General features: G+C 38.0%; 1 long non-coding RNA gene across 8 annotated transcripts in view; it reads right to left on the bottom strand.

Moving 5' to 3' along the window:
* Nucleotides 1-20124, bottom strand: part of LOC108908926 — a 30925-nt gene that overhangs the window by 6915 nt on the left and 3886 nt on the right. For 4 of the 8 annotated variants that reach the window (XR_002763340.1, XR_002763347.1, XR_002763342.1 and 1 more), the window contains 10 exons: nt 9102-19325; nt 8893-9047; nt 7713-8833; nt 7141-7654; nt 6651-7083; nt 4270-6590; nt 3780-4212; nt 1399-3719; nt 865-1341; nt 33-802 (listed from right to left, as the gene is read on the bottom strand). This is a non-coding gene — a long non-coding RNA (uncharacterized LOC108908926). The remainder of the gene's footprint in view (nt 1-32; nt 803-864; nt 1342-1398; nt 3720-3779; nt 4213-4269; nt 6591-6650; nt 7084-7140; nt 7655-7712; nt 8834-8892; nt 9048-9101; nt 19326-20124) is intronic. The other 4 variants (XR_002763341.1, XR_002763344.1, XR_002763346.1 and 1 more) reach the window with 4 other exon arrangements.

Below are 20124 nucleotides of genomic sequence, written 5' to 3'. Positions count from 1 at the left end.
CCACTGATGTTCGTCTATCACAATTTCCTTACCTGACCACCTTTAAAAATCGCCGCCCTTCTAATTATTTGTTGTGTCGTTGCCTCAATCGCCTCGTCGTTGTCGAAAAATCGAATCATTTCCGGATCGTCTAGTCACATCTAATCATTCGCGTCCGCCATAACAGCTGTTTTTCTGACTGCTGTGGAAAAAACCCTCCCAATTGTCGATCGCGTCGCTATCGTTGAATAACCGTCCCATTACCGGATAGCATCCCGGTAATTCATCGTCACGCAGTCTTCCTTGATCCGCTAGGCCGTGTTTTATCATTAATACTCCCCAGCCGTTCCATTCCTTTGATAACCACTTTCTGATCATTCGCCACGCCATTTGCCCTAGTCTCCTCGTCGCCTACCAATCAACCGTCACCTCATCTTCGCCCTTGAACCATCCCGTCCTCGTCAACAAAAGTGGCATACACGCAGACGGATAGGCGTCGCCTTCTGATTATTCGCTACGCCGTTTGCCCTGATCCCCTTGCCATTTGCAAATCGACCGCCACGTTATCTTCCCCCTTGAATCATTCCGCCCTTCTAAACGAATCGTGGATAGCCGTCTAATCCGCTATGCAGCCGGATAGCCACCCTGTGATCATTCGTCACGCTCTTTGCCCTTCTCGCCGTCTTCTAATCGACCGTCATCTTCGCCCTTGAATCAACTCGCTCCCGTAAACAAATTGTGGAAAGCCGCTTCCTGATCGTTCACCACGCAATTTTCGACTCCCGATCGTTCGCTATGCCATCTCCGCCGCCGATGGTCTTACCTATGCAAAAAAGGATCGTTACATTATCTGACTTATGACAGTCGGCCACACAATTTTCTTACCAGATCGCCCCGAAAAATCGTTCCATTCTCCGATTGCCGCCATGTTTTTTCTTCCTCGATTGCTCCTTCTACTTCACGAGAGCATTTTTTTGGACCACCTCGTTTCTGTGGAAAAACAGTCCCATTTTCTTATAACTTCGCCGTCGTTGAAAAACCGCAAGCCTTCTGATACATCATTACACCGTCTTTCTTGATCATCTCATCACCTTCTCATCGTCAGTCATGCAGTATTTTACCCCTAGCATGGAAAAAATTGTTTCATTATCCGTACAGCCGCCTTTTCATCCTCCATGCTATCTATTCTCGACCGCTTCCCCGACGTGGAAAAACCGTTCCATTCCGCAGATCGCCGCTCTTGATCGTCCGCCATCTAATGGCCTCTCCTCAACCGCTTCACTGCCGTGAAGAGACCGTTCTATTCCCCCGAAAATCGCCTCCGATCGCCCGCCACGTCATCGTCATCGATCGTTTTGGTCACTGCAAAAAAACGCTTAATAGTCCAATTTATGATCATATATCACATAATTTTCTTACCAAATCGCTTTTAAAAATGTTTCCATTTTGCCGTCACCGATTGTTAGCTATCCCTCAACCGTCACGTCGTAAAATAATCGATTCGGTTCCCAATCGTCGCCTGTTACTTTTTTCCCCAATTACGTTGCCGTAAATAAACCAGCGTTCCCCATTAAAGTATTTTCTCCGACCGCCTCGCCGCTTTTTTAACGTCTGCCATCTCTATCCGTGACTGCTTCCTCACCGTGGAAAAACCGTTTCATTTTCCTCTCTTCAACGCCGTCTTCAGATAGTCCGCCATAGTATTTTATTGCTACTGTAAAAAAAATCCGTCACGCCATCTTTTACCCCTAATGCTTCAGCTCTCGTGAAAAAACCATTCCATTCCCCAGATAGCCGCCTTCTGATCGTTCGCCAGGTCGTCGTCTGTTTTCTGCGTCGCTTTCTCTTCGACTACGTTATCTCTGCCTCTGGATCGTCATATCTCCGTCTTCTGATCATCTGCCACGAAACCTTTGTTGCCGATCGCCTCGCCACTATGAAAACATCGTTTCATTCTCTAACTTATGGTCGTCTGCCACAATTTTCCCTGGCCGCCTAGAGATATTGTTCCATTCTCCCATTTGTTCATTATGCCTCTTCTTCCTCGCTAGCTTCGTCGATTCAGTTCCTAATCGCTGTCTTTTAATTGTCCTCTTCGTTTTCTATTTCCCCATTCACCTAACCGACTTCTGATAGGCAACGGCCGTCATGACCGCCTCATCACTGTGGAAAAAGCGCCCGAATAGCAATCCTTCTGATCCACTGTCATGCCATTTTTCTTGATTGTCCACCATGTCGTCTTTTATTTATATCGCTTCCAGCTAGTTGCCGCCTTATCGACGGTTCATCATATCCACCCTTGGATTATCCCTTCGCTGTCGACAAAGTATTCCATTCCCAGATAGCCGTCTCCTGATCGTTACATCATCTCTATTTCTGACCACTTCGCCACCGGGAAAACCGTTCTATTGCCCGGATAGCTGTCTTCTAATCCACCATCACGTCTTCTTCGCTCTTCGATCATCTTGCCGCCGGCCGTCAATAAAACATTTCATTCCTCTGATAGCTGCCTCCTGATCGTACATTACACCATCTCTATCTACAACCACTTGACCGTCGTGGACCTGTTATTCGCATAACTGCCTTCTAGTTGTTTATCAACTCACTCCTTGGTTATCCTCTTATTTTCATTGACGTGAAAAAGTCTTCATCTTCTTGATTGTATAGCCGTCATCGGGTCGCCCGCCATATCATCTTTCCCTGATAGCCTCATCGCCCTGGAAAAACCGTTTCCATTCCCTGGATAGTCGCCTCTTGATCGTCCGTCAAATCATCTCTCCCAATCGCGTGCCATATTTCTTGATCGCTTCGTCTCGCCCGACCTCTGTGGAAACACCCAAACTTCTTTGATCGTCAACCATGCCATGTTCTCTGATCGCTTGCCTCCTGACCTGACCGTGTCTTCCATTCCTCGATCGTCCTCTTTTGATGATCCATCTCATCCTCCGCCACGTCATCTTAGCTCTTGAATCGTCCAGTCGACGTCAACAAACTGTTCCATTCTCTGATAGCAGATTTCTGATTGTCGGCCATGCCTTCAACAGAAAATTAATCATCGCATCTCTTCAGATTTCTCCACTCTATAGCTATCATTCAATCGTTATTTCTAGACCAATTTTTACACTACAAAGAAACAAAAAAAATGAGGTCTATTTCTTTACGAGGCTGTGTCCCATTATCGGATAGAAACCCGGTAATTCATTGGCACGTAGTCTTCCTTGATCCGCTAGGCCATGTTTTATCATTAACACTTCCCTCTCATGGAAAAACCGTTCCATTCCTTTGATAACCACTTTCTGATCATTCGCCACGCCGTTTGCCCTAATCTCCTCGTCGCCTACCAATCAACCGTCACGTCATCTTCGCCCTTGAACCATCCCGCCCTCGTCAACAAAAGTGGCTAGCCCCCTCCTGATCGTCTTACACGCAGACGGATAGGCGTTACCTTCTGATTATTCGCTACGCCGTTTAACCTGATCCCCTCGCCATCTGCAAATCGACCGCCACGCTATCTTCCCCCTTGAATCATTCCGCCCTTCTAAACGAGTCGAGGATAGCCATCTAATCCGCTATCCGCTTTTTGCCCTTCTCGCCGTCTTCTAATCGACCGTCATCTTCGCCCTTGAATCAACTCGCTCCCGTAAACAAATCGTGGAACGCCGCTGATTCTGATCGTTCACCACGCAATTTTCGACTCCCGATCGTTCGCTATGCCATCTCCGCCGCCGATGGTCTTACCTCTGCAAATAAATATAGTTACATTGTCTGACTTATGACAGTCGGCCACACAATTTTCTTACCAGATCGCCCCGAAAAATCGTTCCATTCTCCGATTGCCGCCATGTTTCTTCTTCCTCGATTGCTTCCTTCTACTTCACGAGAGCATTTTTTTGACCACCTCGTTTCTGTGGAAAAACAATCCCATTTTCTTATAGCTTCGTCGTCGTTGAAAAACCGCAAGCCTTCTGATCCATCATTACACCGTCTTTCTTGATCATCTCATCACCTTCTCATCGTCAGTCATGCAGCATTTTACCCCTAGCATGGAAAAAATCGTTTCATTATCCGTACAGCCGCCTTTTCATCCTCCATGCCATCTCTATTCTCGACCGCTTCCCCGATCGTCCGCCATCTCCTGGACTATCCTCAATCGCATCACTGCCGTGAAGAAACCGTTCTATTCCCCCGAAAATCGCCTCCGATCGCCCGTCACGTCATCGATCGTTTTGGTCACTGCAAAAAAACGCTTAATTGTCCGATTTATGATCATATATCACATAATTTTCTTACCAAATCGCTTTTAAAAATGTTTCCATTCTGCCGTCACCGATTGTTAGCTATTCCCCAACCGTCACGTTGTAGAATAATCGATTCGGTTCCCAATCGCCGCCTGTTACTTTTTCCCCCAATTACGTTACCGTAAATAAACCAGCGTTCCCCATTAAAGTATTTTCTCCGACCGCCTCGCCGCTTTTTTAACGTCTGCCATCTCTATCCGTGACTGCTTCCTCACCGTGGAAAAACCGTTTCATTTTCCTCTCTTCAACGCCGTCTTCAGATAGTCCGCCATAGTATTTTATTGCTACTGTAAAAAAAATCCGTCACGCCATCTTTTACCCCTAATGCTTCAGCTCTCGTGAAAAAACCATTCCATTCCCCAGATAGCCGCCTTCTGATCGTTCGCCAGGTCGTCGTCTGTTTTCTGCGTCGCTTTCTCTTCGACTACGTTATCTCTGCCTCTGGATCGTCATATCTCCGTCTTCTGATCATCTGCCACGAAACCTTTGTTGCCGATCGCCTCGCCACTATGAAAACATCGTTTCATTCTCTAACTTATGGTCGTCTGCCACAATTTTCCCTGGCCGCCTAGAGATATTGTTCCATTCTCCCATTTGTTCATTATGCCTCTTCTTCCTCGCTAGCTTCGTCGATTCAGTTCCTAATCGCTGTCTTTTAATTGTCCTCTTCGTTTTCTATTTCCCCATTCACCTAACCGACTTCTGATAGGCAACGGCCGTCATGACCGCCTCATCACTGTGGAAAAAGCGCCCGAATAGCAATCCTTCTGATCCACTGTCATGCCATTTTTCTTGATTGTCCACCATGTCGTCTTTTATTTATATCGCTTCCAGCTAGTTGCCGCCTTATCGACGGTTCATCATATCCACCCTTGGATTATCCCTTCGCTGTCGACAAAGTATTCCATTCCCAGATAGCCGTCTCCTGATCGTTACATCATCTCTATTTCTGACCACTTCGCCACCGGGAAAACCGTTCTATTGCCCGGATAGCTGTCTTCTAATCCACCATCACGTCTTCTTCGCTCTTCGATCATCTTGCCGCCGGCCGTCAATAAAACATTTCATTCCTCTGATAGCTGCCTCCTGATCGTACATTACACCATCTCTATCTACAACCACTTGACCGTCGTGGACCTGTTATTCGCATAACTGCCTTCTAGTTGTTTATCAACTCACTCCTTGGTTATCCTCTTATTTTCATTGACGTGAAAAAGTCTTCATCTTCTTGATTGTATAGCCGTCATCGGGTCGCCCGCCATATCATCTTTCCCTGATAGCCTCATCGCCCTGGAAAAACCGTTTCCATTCCCTGGATAGTCGCCTCTTGATCGTCCGTCAAATCATCTCTCCCAATCGCGTGCCATATTTCTTGATCGCTTCGTCTCGCCCGACCTCTGTGGAAACACCCAAACTTCTTTGATCGTCAACCATGCCATGTTCTCTGATCGCTTGCCTCCTGACCTGACCGTGTCTTCCATTCCTCGATCGTCCTCTTTTGATGATCCATCTCATCCTCCGCCACGTCATCTTAGCTCTTGAATCGTCCAGTCGACGTCAACAAACTGTTCCATTCTCTGATAGCAGATTTCTGATTGTCGGCCATGCCTTCAACAGAAAATTAATCATCGCATCTCTTCAGATTTCTCCACTCTATAGCTATCATTCAATCGTTATTTCTAGACCAATTTTTACACTACAAAGAAACAAAAAAAATGAGGTCTATTTCTTTACGAGGCTGTGTCCCATTATCGGATAGAAACCCGGTAATTCATTGGCACGTAGTCTTCCTTGATCCGCTAGGCCATGTTTTATCATTAACACTTCCCTCTCATGGAAAAACCGTTCCATTCCTTTGATAACCACTTTCTGATCATTCGCCACGCCGTTTGCCCTAATCTCCTCGTCGCCTACCAATCAACCGTCACGTCATCTTCGCCCTTGAACCATCCCGCCCTCGTCAACAAAAGTGGCTAGCCCCCTCCTGATCGTCTTACACGCAGACGGATAGGCGTTACCTTCTGATTATTCGCTACGCCGTTTAACCTGATCCCCTCGCCATCTGCAAATCGACCGCCACGCTATCTTCCCCCTTGAATCATTCCGCCCTTCTAAACGAGTCGAGGATAGCCATCTAATCCGCTATCCGCTTTTTGCCCTTCTCGCCGTCTTCTAATCGACCGTCATCTTCGCCCTTGAATCAACTCGCTCCCGTAAACAAATCGTGGAACGCCGCTGATTCTGATCGTTCACCACGCAATTTTCGACTCCCGATCGTTCGCTATGCCATCTCCGCCGCCGATGGTCTTACCTCTGCAAATAAATATAGTTACATTGTCTGACTTATGACAGTCGGCCACACAATTTTCTTACCAGATCGCCCCGAAAAATCGTTCCATTCTCCGATTGCCGCCATGTTTCTTCTTCCTCGATTGCTTCCTTCTACTTCACGAGAGCATTTTTTTGACCACCTCGTTTCTGTGGAAAAACAATCCCATTTTCTTATAGCTTCGTCGTCGTTGAAAAACCGCAAGCCTTCTGATCCATCATTACACCGTCTTTCTTGATCATCTCATCACCTTCTCATCGTCAGTCATGCAGCATTTTACCCCTAGCATGGAAAAAATCGTTTCATTATCCGTACAGCCGCCTTTTCATCCTCCATGCCATCTCTATTCTCGACCGCTTCCCCGATCGTCCGCCATCTCCTGGACTATCCTCAATCGCATCACTGCCGTGAAGAAACCGTTCTATTCCCCCGAAAATCGCCTCCGATCGCCCGTCACGTCATCGATCGTTTTGGTCACTGCAAAAAAACGCTTAATTGTCCGATTTATGATCATATATCACATAATTTTCTTACCAAATCGCTTTTAAAAATGTTTCCATTCTGCCGTCACCGATTGTTAGCTATTCCCCAACCGTCACGTTGTAGAATAATCGATTCGGTTCCCAATCGCCGCCTGTTACTTTTTCCCCCAATTACGTTACCGTAAATAAACCAGCGTTCCCCATTAAAGTATTTTCTCCGACCGCCTCGCCGCTTTTTTAACGTCTGCCATCTCTATCCGTGACTGCTTCCTCACCATGGAAAAACCGTTTCATTCTCCTCTCTTCAACGCCGTCTTCAGATAGTCCGTCATAGTATTTTATTGCTACTGTAAAAAAAAATCCGCCACGCCATCTTTTACCTCTAATGCTTCAGCTCTCGTGAAAAAACCATTCCAATCCCCAGATAGCCGCCTTCTGATCGTTCGCCAGGTCGTCGTGTTTTCTGCGTCGCTTTCTCTTCGACTACGTTATCTCTGCCTCTGGATCGCAATGTTTCCGTCTTTTGATCATCTGCCGCGCAACCTTTGTTGCCAATCGCCTCGCCACTATGAAAACATCGTTTTATTCTCTAACTTATGATCGTCTGCCAAACAATTTTCTTACCTGGTCGCCTAGAGATATTGTTTCATTCTCCCATTTGTTTACTATGCCTCTTCTTCCTCGATCGCTTCCTTGATTCAGTTCCTAAGTGCTGCCTTCTAATCGTCCTCTTCGTTTTTTATTTCTCCATTCATCTAACCGAATTCTGATAGGCAACGGCCGTCATGACCCTCTCACCATTGTGGAAAAAGCGCCCGAATAGCAATCCCTCTGATCCACTGTCATGCCATTTTTCTTGATTGTCCAACATGTCGCCTTTTATTTTTACCGCTCCCAGCTAGTTGCCGCCTGATCGACGGTCACGTCATATTCACCCTTGGATTATCCCTTCGTTGCCGTCAAAGTATTCCATTCCCCAGATCGTTACATCATCTCTATTTCTGACCACTTCGCCACCATGGGAAAACCGTTCCATTACTTGGATAGCCGTTTTCTGATCCACCATCACGTCTTCTTCGCTCTTCGATCATCTTGCCGCCGGTCGTCAATAAAACATTTTATTCTTCTCATAGCTGCCTCCTGATCGTCCGTTACATCATCTCTATCTCCGACCACTTGACCGTCGTGGAACTGTTATTCCCATAACTGCCTTCTAGTTGTTCATTAACTCATTCCTTGGTTACCCCGTTATTTTCATTGACGTGAAAAAGGCGTCATCTTCTTGATTGTATAGCCGTCATCGGGTCGCCCGCCATATAATCTTTTCCTGATAGCCTCATCGCTCTGGAAAAACCGTTCCCATTCCCTGTATAGTCGCCTCTTGATCGTCCGTCAAATCATCTTTCCCAATCGCATGCCATATTTCCTGATCGCTTCGTCTCGCCCGACCGCTGTGGAAACACCCAAACTTCTTTGATCGTCAACCATGCCATATTCTCTGATCGCTTGCCTCCTGACCGTCTGTTCCATTCCTCGATCGTCATCTTTTGATGATCCATCTCGTCCTCCGCCACGTCATCTTAGCTCTTGAATCGTCCAGTCGACGTCAACAAACTGTTCCATTCTCTGATAACAGTTTTCTGATTGTGGGCCACGCCTTCAACAGAAAATTAATCATCGCATCTCTTCAGATTGCTCCACTCTATAGCTATCCTTCAATCGTTATTTCTAGACCAATTTTTACACTACAAAAAAAACAAAAAAAAATGAGGTCTATTTCTTTACTAGGCTGTGTACAATTTACCTTTTTATTTTGATGACTTGAACCAACATTACTGTAAATAAACATTCTTAGTTAGATTTTAAACAATGCTCTAATCCTTTTATGGTTTAATAATTTTTAAGTCAAGACGGTCTTTAATATCATATACAAGGGTGCTAGACTGATCATTTGCAATCCTAAAAAATGTAAAAATGAAAAGAAATCATTTGAAATTAAACTATTAAACTTACTTTTTATTTTAAGCGATTACCCTTTTACGATTATACTTCATAATTTTAACATATCATTCCAAATGGTTAATAAAAATATATGTAATCTTTTACTGATCTGTTACTTTTCAGTGTGTAAGTCGTATAATTCGTCATTTTAAGTTTTCGATTTTCTAAACTTAATACTTTTTTTGATAGCTTAGTTTTCTCTAATTTCTTTTCTGTTTTATGGATATAAGAACACAATCTTGAGAGAATAACTGGATTTCTGCCGTTTCGATCGACATAATTTTTCTTTACATTTTACTTTTAAATAAAGATACTTAAAACTCTTCACTTCTTTCTTTTTATGTTTAATGTATGGTATTTATAAATAACAATTAGTAATCTAGTATATTAATGTGCACAATTCAACGAAAAGTAAGTTCGTAATATAATACATCTAAGCAAATTATACAGAAATTGCCTGAAGAGTTACTATCGCATCATATAAGCTCTAACAGGCAGATGTTAGTCTCCAGCTTGAATATATTTAATACAAACAGCATTATATGTTATCTAAATTATTTAAAACTACTAGATGTACCTTTGTTGGTTGAACATTCATTGGAGATCAGAGATGTCTGAAACATACATATAAAGAAGCAAATTTGTCAATTGTTAAAGGATTTTCAAACCAATGTGGACATCCTGCTCGAAATATTAGATACTTTTCCAGATACTTTTCCGTTTAATTTTCTTAAACATTCAATCTTTTTCTATTATAAAAAAACAGGGATAATTCAAATGCTGGAAGAATTTGTATTTTTTACAACCATATCAATAATATTGTGTAAGTCACGTCATTTTCCTATTTATTAGAAACTCGATCTGAAACAAATTGAATTTTTCCAGACAACTGACCTTTTTCTTTACTCCAATTGTGACGTTGAAAAATTCCTAACCATCTTTTTGATAAAACAGATTTTCACTTCCTTTTTCTTCACGTAATAGATCTGAAACAAACCATTTTTTCAAGAACTGACCTTTTCCCGTGGCATTCCTCTTGTTCAGAAATCTCATGCATGATTAACGGCAATGTGGGAAATATTTGGTATGATCGCATTCATATCCTTTTTCGTTGGATAATACTGGTTGGATAATTTTCTTTTGGAGATTATATGAATGTTATACGTATGATGATGCAAGGTAATCAAAAACCTATACTTATGTTATCAGCTTCCTCATAAGATTCATTTTCTATTTCGTAAGATAGGTACTTCTTAATCTGAAACAATCTGCATTTTCCAAAAAAATTGACGTTTTGTGTTACCACGTTCCCCCCCCCCAAGTTCAAAAGTTCACTCTTCTTCCAGTCTTGGCACGTGTCCGTTTTATTATCCATTTCTTTAGATATCTAATCTGAAACTGTATTTTCCAAAAGAAAAAATGGAACGTTTCTATCACCACCGACTTCAGTTTTCCCCATTTAGAAGAACATTTGTTTTCGAAATGACTTAAGAACTCCAATGCAACTTCAATTTTTCTTTAATCTGAAATTTAAGAAACTGCATGTTTTAGGTTAGAGTGTGATGTATACAAATCTGCGTCTTTTTGTATTGGTTTTCATGTCTCTTTTCTTTTAGACAACTAATCTGAAACAACTATTTTTCGACCTTTTCCCACTAGTTTCTTTTTTTTTTTTTTGATAATTGTGTTTAACAACGAAGGGTGAAACATTTGCAGCTTTCTTGGTAAGATCATTTTCATCTCCTTTGTTGGATACTACTTGAAACAAACTACATTCTTCCAAAGAATTAACTTTATTACTGATGTCGCTATTCCTTTGTTTTTAGATCTGAAACAAACTGAATTTTTTCAAAACCTGACCTTTTTACCATTGGTGTCGTCGTCGTAGTCCTGTAGAAGTGTAGAACGTTTGTTTTCCAAGTGTGACGTGAAAAGGCTTGCTTCTTTTTCCCGTTATTATTTTTCCTGTTCTTTGCATACTTTGTCTGAAATACATTGCATTTTTTCGAAAACTGACCTTTTCTTTTACCACTGGTGTCTTTGCTTTATTTAGGATGTTTGATGTTTGTTTTACAAGTACAACGTTGTGTGCCCTTTTTCTAGTCTTGATAGTAGTCTTTCATTTTCCTACAGTTCTTTGGATACTTGACCTGAAACAAACTTGCAATTTTCCATAAAACTGACCTCTTTATCCATTGCCTTCATTTCTTCTTTCTGATGAAGAGCGATGTTCAGAAATGTTCATCATCCCATCTCCCATCCCATTATAACACTGATTTTCATGCCTCTTTTCTTTAGACAACTGATCTGAAACAAACTGGATTTTCCAAAACAACATTTGTTTTTCAAGTGACGTTAAGTACTCCGTTTTTTCCAGTCTTGACAAGTACAATTTTTATTTTTCTTTTAGATTACCGACCTAAAACCTAAACTATCTACGCGTTTTACGATGCAATGTGATGTATACCACTGATTTCGCTGTTCCAATGTTTTTAGATATTTGATCTGAAACAAACAGCATTTTTTCCAAAAAAACTGACCTTACCACTGGTATCATCGTCGAGGTCTTGTGCAACGTATGTTTTCTAAATGTTACGTTAGAACGCCTGCTCTATTTCCCCATCTTTACATCCAGTTATTATTTTTCCTGTTCGTTCTTTGGATACTTTATCTGAAACACATTGCATTTTTTCGAAAACTGACCTTTTCTTTTGCCATTGATGTCTTTGTTTTATTTAGAAGGAAGTTTGATGTTTGTTTTCCACGACGTTGAAAGGTCTGCCCTTTTTCCAGTCTTGATAGTAATTTTTCATTTTCCTCCAGTTCTTTGGATACTTGATCTGAAACAAACTGCATTTTTCCAGACAACTGACCTCTTTATCCATTGCCATCATCGTGGTCTTGTAGAGCGCTTGTTTTCCGTGAAGGCCTGCTTTTTTCTCATCTTCATATGTCCGTTATTATTTTCCCTGTTCTTTGGATACTTTATCTGAAACACATTGCATTTTTCTCGAAAACTGACCTTTTCTTTTATCATTGGCGTCTTTGTTTTATTTAGAAAGATGTTTGATGTTTGTTCTCCAAGTACGTCGTTGAAAAGTGTGTCCTTTTTCTAGTCTTGAGTCGTTTTTCATTTTCCTCTAGTTCTTTGGATAGTTGATCTGAAACAAACTGCATTTTCCAGACGACTGACCTCTTTATCCATTGCTTTCATTTCTTCTTTCAGATGAAGAGCGATGTTCAGAAATGTCCACCATCTTTTTCATAACACTGATTTGCATGCCTCTTTTCTAGAGACCATCGATCTGAAACAAACTATTTTCCAAAAGAAAAAAATTGAATGATCGTATCACCGCTGGCTTCAGCTTTTCTTATTTATAAGAACATTTGTTTTCCAAGTGACGTTAAGTACTCCGTTTTTCTCCAGTATTGACAAGTACAATATTCATTTTTCCTTTTTTCCAGATTACTGATCTGAAAATTAAACTACGCGTTTTACGATGCAGTGTGATGTATACCATTAATTTCGCTGTCCTTATGTTTTTCCAAAAAACTGACCTTTTACCACTGGTATCATCGTCGAGGTCTTGTACAACATATGTTTTCCAAGTGTGACTTTAGAAGGCCTGTTCTTTTTTCCGTCTTTTCATCCCCGCTATTATTTTTTTCTGTTCTTTGGATACTTTATCTGAAACACATTGCATTTTTTTCGAAAACTGACCTTTTCTTTTACCACTAGTGTCTTCGTTTTATTTAGGATGTTTGATGTTCGTTTCCCAGTACGAAGTTGAAAAGTGTGCCCTTTTTCTAGTCTTGAGTGTCGTTTTCCATTTTCTTCCATTCTTTGGATACTTGATCTGAAACAAACTGCATTTTTCAGGACAATTGACCTCTTTATCCATTGCTTCCGCTTCAATTTTCTTTTCGGATTGTATCTGAAACAAACTGCATCTTTCCAGAGAGCTGACCCTTTTCTCCCACTGGTTCAATTTTTTTCTATTCAAAAGCTTTGTGAATGTTATATGATGAATCATGGTATTGAAAAATTTATATTTCTATCAGTCTCCTGGACTTGATTAATTCTTTCCGTCCAGATATTTAAACTGAAACAAACTACATTTTTTCCAAAAAATAAATTGCCCTGTTACCATTTGTTCCCGCTTTTCTTGTTTAGAAAAAACTTATGGACCCGTCTCAAAATTATTCCAGAGTGGGTTGAATCCTAAATTGGTTTTATTTCTACCCTCCAACGGGGACCTCGTATTTAAAGATTTGATCGACTTGGATTAGCTAAAACAGCTCAAAATTCCCCCTCCCAAACTGTAGATATAAGAAATAAGCATATATTCGCAGAAAACAGATAAATACACATATACAGTACATCTTTAAAAAGTAAAGCTTATTTCTAGCAGATTAACAAAAAAAGTGATGCTTACAACGAAGATAATTTTTGTTCTGATACGTTTTATATCCATTATAGTTTTTCCTGGAACACAACCTCCTGAGTAACCGACCTTTTCTTGGTAATTCCCTTAATATATTAGGCAATGTGTTTTTTAAAGCTTCTTCCGTTATGAGAACGCTCATAATGTGGGCAATATCCAAGTAATTCTATCATATTTACAGGGAAATTAAATGAACCACCTTGTGCTTCTTTTATTTTGACTGTATCATTTGTAGTTTGTTACAGTTAACAAATTACAAATTCTAAAAAACAGAATTAGCTACCCTACTACTATACACCGACCTTTTTTGAAACTTTCCAGCGACTTTATGCGTTCAATTTGGCTAAGAACAGAACATGGTTTCCACCCCCCTTTCTCACCTCAAAAAAATATTTTATAGTAGACCTTTTCACTTTAATTTATACTTTTTAAATTGTCACGTTTTTTCTCTTCATAATATTCTTCTAGAATACATTTAAATGGTCAGTTAAGGATGCCAATTTTCTTGTTGCGGGAAAGTAATATAATAGCGATCGAGATGCAGAGTCTGGGACTTCTCATTTCAAACGCAAATTATCTAAAACATAGTATAATTTTCCCCCTCCCCTGCCATAAACAATTTGCAACAAACGTTGATGTTGTGCTAGGTAGAATAAATAAATATTACAAAGCAGTATTGTAATGTACCTGTGAATTTTTAACTGTAACACAAACTGACCTGCTCCCTTGCTATTTAAGAATAGGAAACTCATTTTGGATGAAGTAAACTATAGGTATCACACAAAATTTAAAATTCTCAGATCTTGAATAAAACTTGGTTTCCTTAAAATGAATATTATAGTATTGATAAATATGCGAAATTTATTTTTAGATTTAATTATATAGATACACTTTGAATTGTCCTTTCCATTCTTCTTTTCATATTTTTTAAGTAGTGGTGAAACTATTGTCACTTTAATGGCCAACCTTCTAAAACACAGAAAACCTACTCGCTACTTCCTAACATATGATAAACATTCGAAATTATGGTTGTAGTGGTAACATACATTTTGAGTCATCTTAAAAATTTAAATATTTAAAAAATGTGTTGCCTCTTACTAATAAATATTTTTTCATTGTCACTGTTAATCCTGTCCGTTATTCTTGAAAAAAAGACACACCATTTTCCTTCTGAAATAGTAACCAACCTTGCTTATTGTTTCAGAATTGTAGAGGAAGTCTTCCATATCTTGGCATAATAAAGTACATTTTCATAGCAGGATCCTGTTCCCCCAACTTGGAATATTGCAGGCTAAAACTGGGGTCTAATTTCTCTATTTCTGTATACCGACCTTGGAATATGTATCTTAGCTCATTTCTAAAAAGTAGAAGTTGCGCCGGCTGATTGGCTATTTTCCCAATTTTTAATATTTTGACAAGAATAGTGGGTCATCTTTTCTTCAGGATTAGAGGATACTTTTTGTTCAAAATCCAAACTGAAGGCTTCCATTTCCAAAAAAGGACAATTATTTCCTTGCAGATATTTTCACCAGTGAAGGAACTTAGTCTGCTGTTGTTCTGTTGATTTCTGGTTGAAGTTCCTCTCAATTTTAAATTTGTATGAGTAGTTAACCTATTAATGAATGCAAGTTCCTACATACCGACCTGTCCCAAAATAATTCTGAAGAGGTTGAATCCAAAACTGGTATTAGTTCTAGCGTTTAAGGTGCACCACACATCTAAAGATTTGAATGACCTGGGTTGTCTAAAACAGCTGAGAATTTCCCCCTCCCAAACTACTAGATATAACAAATAAGCATAATGGCAGAGATTTGCTATTGGTTTGCGCAAAATATGCAATACAAATAAACAACTTCAAAAAGTAAAGCTTGTTTGTAAAAAAAGTTGCTTACAGTGCCAGCATAAGACTATTCTATCCATAACAAATATTCAGACTATATTCCTTATAGTTTCTCCTGTAACACAACCTTCATTTTTCCAAGTAATTGATCTTTCTTTTCCTTTTGGTAATTTTCGTAATATATTAGGCGGTTGTTAATTTCTTTTAAAACTCCTTCCGTTCTAAGAACGCTTATAATGTGGGCAATATCCGAATAATGTTGGATCATTTGCAGTTTATTTTGCAAGTTAAAGATTCTGAAAAACAAAATTAGCTTCCCGGCGCCTATATACCAACCTTTGACTTGAGACTTTCCAGTGATTTTACTTGCAAATTTGTCTAAAAACAGAAAAGTTCGTCACCCCAGTTCCCACCCCCTACCTCAAAAATAATTATGGTACCGACCTTTTTATTTGAATTGATAATTTGTAGGATGTTACTCTTCAAAAATTGTCATTGTTTTTCTTCTTAATTATGCTTCTTCAAACACATTCAAACAGTCAACTAGGCAATTAAAATTCACAATGTACCGATCTTATTGTAATTTATTTTAAATGACGATTATCTAAAACATGGTATAATCTCCTCACAAATTTTTTTTTAGCACAACGCTGATGCTGTATCAAAGGATAAAAATAAAAAATACACGTAAATATTACTAAACAGTATTGTAATGTATTAGTAAATTTTTACTTACAACTGACCTAAACTTGGTGATTAAGAATAGATAACTCACTTTTGAAATGAATTAATGGAGAAAACTACCAAAATTAGAAATTTTCAAATCTTGAATAAACATCTGCTTTCCTTAAAAAGAATATTATAGTACTGATAAATATACAACATTTACTTTTATATTTAATTGAATCCTGCTTTTTATTCTTCTTTCTAGATATTTTCGCTAGTGCTGGTGAAGTTATGTCCAGTTTAACAATTAACCTTCTACAACAGAAAATTGCTTCCCTGCTTCCTAACTTATAACATTGGCGGTAATGGTAATATACTGTCTCCCTTATCAATATAAAAAATCTATTGGATGCTTACTAGTAACTGATTTTTTCATTTCTGTTGGTATTGGTATAGGTATTGCTTCAGTATTGTGAATAGTCTTCCATATCTTGGCAGAATGAAGTTCATTTTCACGACAGCATCGAGTTCCCCTCCAGTATTGGGAATAACTAAAACTGAGACCTAATTTCTCTACTTTTTATACCGACCTTTCAATACTTTAGCATATTTCCGAAAAGTAATGTAAAAAGTTGCACATCCCGATTAGTTAAATGCATATTATAGATTTTAAAAATGTGCGGCACTTATTTTTATATTTATTTATACGTAGATACTCTTTGAATCGTCCTTTCCATTCTTCCGTCTATATTTTTTAATGAGCAGTGGTAAAAGTTTTGTCCAGGTTAAAGACTAACATTCTAAAACATAGAAAACTGCTTCCCTCCCTCCTAACATAATATACAAACTTATGGTGGCGACTGTTTCAAATAACAAAATTTTAAATATTTAAAAAAAGGTGTTGATGCTTACTAATACATGTTTTTTCCATTGTCATTGTACATACTGTCTTTTTTCCTTCTCAAATCAAAACCTTTTTGTTCAACTAACCGACATTTCATCGCGCTATTTAATATTGTTAGAGTATTGTGGATGAAGTCTTCCACATCCTGGCAAATTAAATTTCCATAGCAGTGTCGAATTACCTCCAATTCAGAATATTGGAAATACCTATCTAAAATTGAAACCTATTTTCTCTGTTTTTGCATACCGACCTTTCAATTTTTTAGTATGTTATAAATGAATATCATTTCCATTCTTCTTTCTCTATTTTTTAAAGAGCAATGGTGAAAGCTTTTGTCCAATTTAACTACTTTCTAAAACAGAAAACCGCTTCCTTTTTTCCTAACATATGATAATATTTACATAATATACATTTTCAGTCATCAAAATTTAAATATTTAGAAAATGTGTTGGATGCTTACTAATAAATGTGATATTTTCATTGTCATAGATATTGGTTTTATTCATTAACGGAAACATAGGTTTTCCTTCTGAAATCAAAAACTTTTTGTTCAACTGACCTTTCGTTTCAGCTATTTGAATATTGCGAATGAAGTCTTCCATATTTTCCATATCAAAATAAGTAAATTTTCATAGTAGCGTCGAGTTACCTCCAACTTGGAATATTGCGATTAACTAAAATTGAGACAATTTTTCTACTTTTGGATACCGACCTTTCAATTTTTTAACATATTTCCGAAATACAATGTAAAAAGTTGCACTGCCCGATAGGTCATTTTCCGTTTTTTAATGTTTTGAAGAGTTCCGTGGATCATCGTTTTTCAGGATTAAATCTAGTCTAAAACAAATTTGAATAATGTCCCTCCCAAAATGTCCATTTTCTCAACATAAAGCTCGAGGCATTGAAAATCTGCAAGATACTATTAGATGGATGGCACATTTTAAAGACAATACTTAAAACGCAGAGTTAAAGGTCGCGTTACTGACGAATTTTGTTGCGTGTGATTGACTAGCACGTCCTGGACTACTTTTCACTCAATAAACTACTATTTATGAGCTTCATAAAATGGAATAAAAATTTTCAGTCACAGTATTGCTTCAACTGTGTTGTTTTAATGTATACTTTCTAAAAGTAAATATTTGTTCATCCTACACCTACAAAATAGGGTTAGGCAAAAAAGAAATGTAAATTTATATTAAGTATTGAAAAAATAGTTAGGTTTTATTGTTTGTAACTTACTTTTTGGTACCTAGGTGGTATTCCTTCAAATATCCAATATTTTGATTGGTATGAATATAGAAAAGTGGATTATATGTATCTTTTAACATATTTTGATAATGAAATTATAATTTATCTAGCAACTGCTTAGTTAAAAGAATTTACTCCGTATCCCATTTGGAAAAAAAGTTTTATATCGTTTTTTTTGTGCAAATTATGCTGGAAAATTGTATTTACGATCCTTCATGTCAAATTTATAAATGGATAGGTACTCACATTTTGTTAAAAGATGATCCAAATTAATCTTCTTCCTTTTTTTCAATGTTTTAAATAATTAATTTAACATAACATGCAGATGAAATTACTTATAATTATAAGTACTTAAACTGATATTTGAATAGTTTAAAATACTGACTTTGGGTTTCATTTTTTCCTGGCCTCTTCTACTTTCCTTCATGAAACTATCTTCACCTTTTTTAATTAAGCAAAACTATTTTTTATGCAGTTTGAAATACTTATGTCGGATTATTTTCCCGAAACATGAGTAGTAACTTTCTTCATCTTCAAAGTGACTATCTTTTTATCGATAAAACTTCATTATAGCACAAAAAGTAAATTAGTTGAAAGTAATGCATATTTGACAAGTTAAGAGTTATTAGAAAAACTTTCTTTGTTAGGGCGTTGGCATTATCCTGTGGTAATTTTCAAAAGAAAACAAAAGCTAAAAATGCATTTTCCTTTACCTACTAATAGAGTCGAATACGTTTCAAAGAAGAAGGGTTAGACAGATTTACTAAAATTAGTAACAAACCTTTTAAAGCAGTTACTTATCCGTTCCTGTGCAGTGAAACAGCTTAGTTCCAATACCACGATTTCCTAAATCCATCGAGTAAGTACCATGCATACAAGCACAAACACAGACCTTAGAGCAGGAGACTAGATAATCACCAAAACAATTTTAGTAGTGACCTAGTGGAGCTGTGCGAAACCGTTTTCCTTATGCATCAATAAAGAAACACTTCAATGACTCTTTCATACAGATATGATTATAGGTAAAGGATAATTTCTCTCATTTTCAATGTTCAGTACAATTTCATAATTCGTTTAGGTGAGAAAAATATGTTTTGCTATGCGGGCTACTTTTCACAATCAAAATTAATTTTCTGTAAAAGAAAAAATGCAACTATAATTCGACATCTTTTCAAAAATATTGCTATTTATGCAAGTGATAAAAACTTGTCATTGTTTTCATCTGCCAAGTAAGTTTATTTAATTAATCTATCGTCACTTTCTCATATGCATATGCATGTTTTTTGTGAGACAGATATAGATTTAGCTTTCAAATAAACTTATTAGGAGGTGAAAACAAAACTAGCCTTAACGTTTAATTTTCAAATAAAAAAGGCGTCACATACACGATGTCCCGAAAAAAATGAACCACGCCTCAAGGATAACTTTGGATAAAAAACTGATTTATATGAAGTTATCTTGGTGTAATTTTGCTTCTTACAAGTATTTTTTTGCTTTCTATTTTTTAACTACGTTCTTTTTAAGATATTGGTATTGGGAAAATTTTAGAATAGCGGGAAAATCAAACCGAATTTTCCTCCATCAACAAAAGCTTTTAAGAATGTATTAATAATATTGTTTTTCGACACATTTCTCTATTTGGAGAGATTTTAAGAAAATGTAGGTGATTAAGAAATGCCATTTTCTTCACTATAAAAAAAGGTAAACGCGTTCTTAAATCGTTTTAGAGAAATATTGATTTCAATTTTTTAATGAAGTTTTGTTAATTGAATATTTGAAGTCTAACCAAGGCACAAATTTAGCAAAAGTGTGAAGTTTAATTAGATTAGAATACTTTTGGCTCTCCATAACTGCTGCAATAGAAAAATTAAATTTATTTTTCTCTCAAACAAGCATACCTTTTTAGTCAATAAAGTGACGTTTCATAAAACA

Source organism: Anoplophora glabripennis, unplaced genomic scaffold (genome assembly GCF_000390285.2).
Source record: "Anoplophora glabripennis isolate ALB-LARVAE unplaced genomic scaffold, Agla_2.0 scaffold9, whole genome shotgun sequence".
Lineage (NCBI taxonomy): Eukaryota > Metazoa > Arthropoda > Insecta > Coleoptera > Cerambycidae > Anoplophora > Anoplophora glabripennis.
The sequence above is the reverse complement of the archived record's forward strand: the minus strand, read 5'-3'. Positions and strand labels throughout refer to the sequence as shown.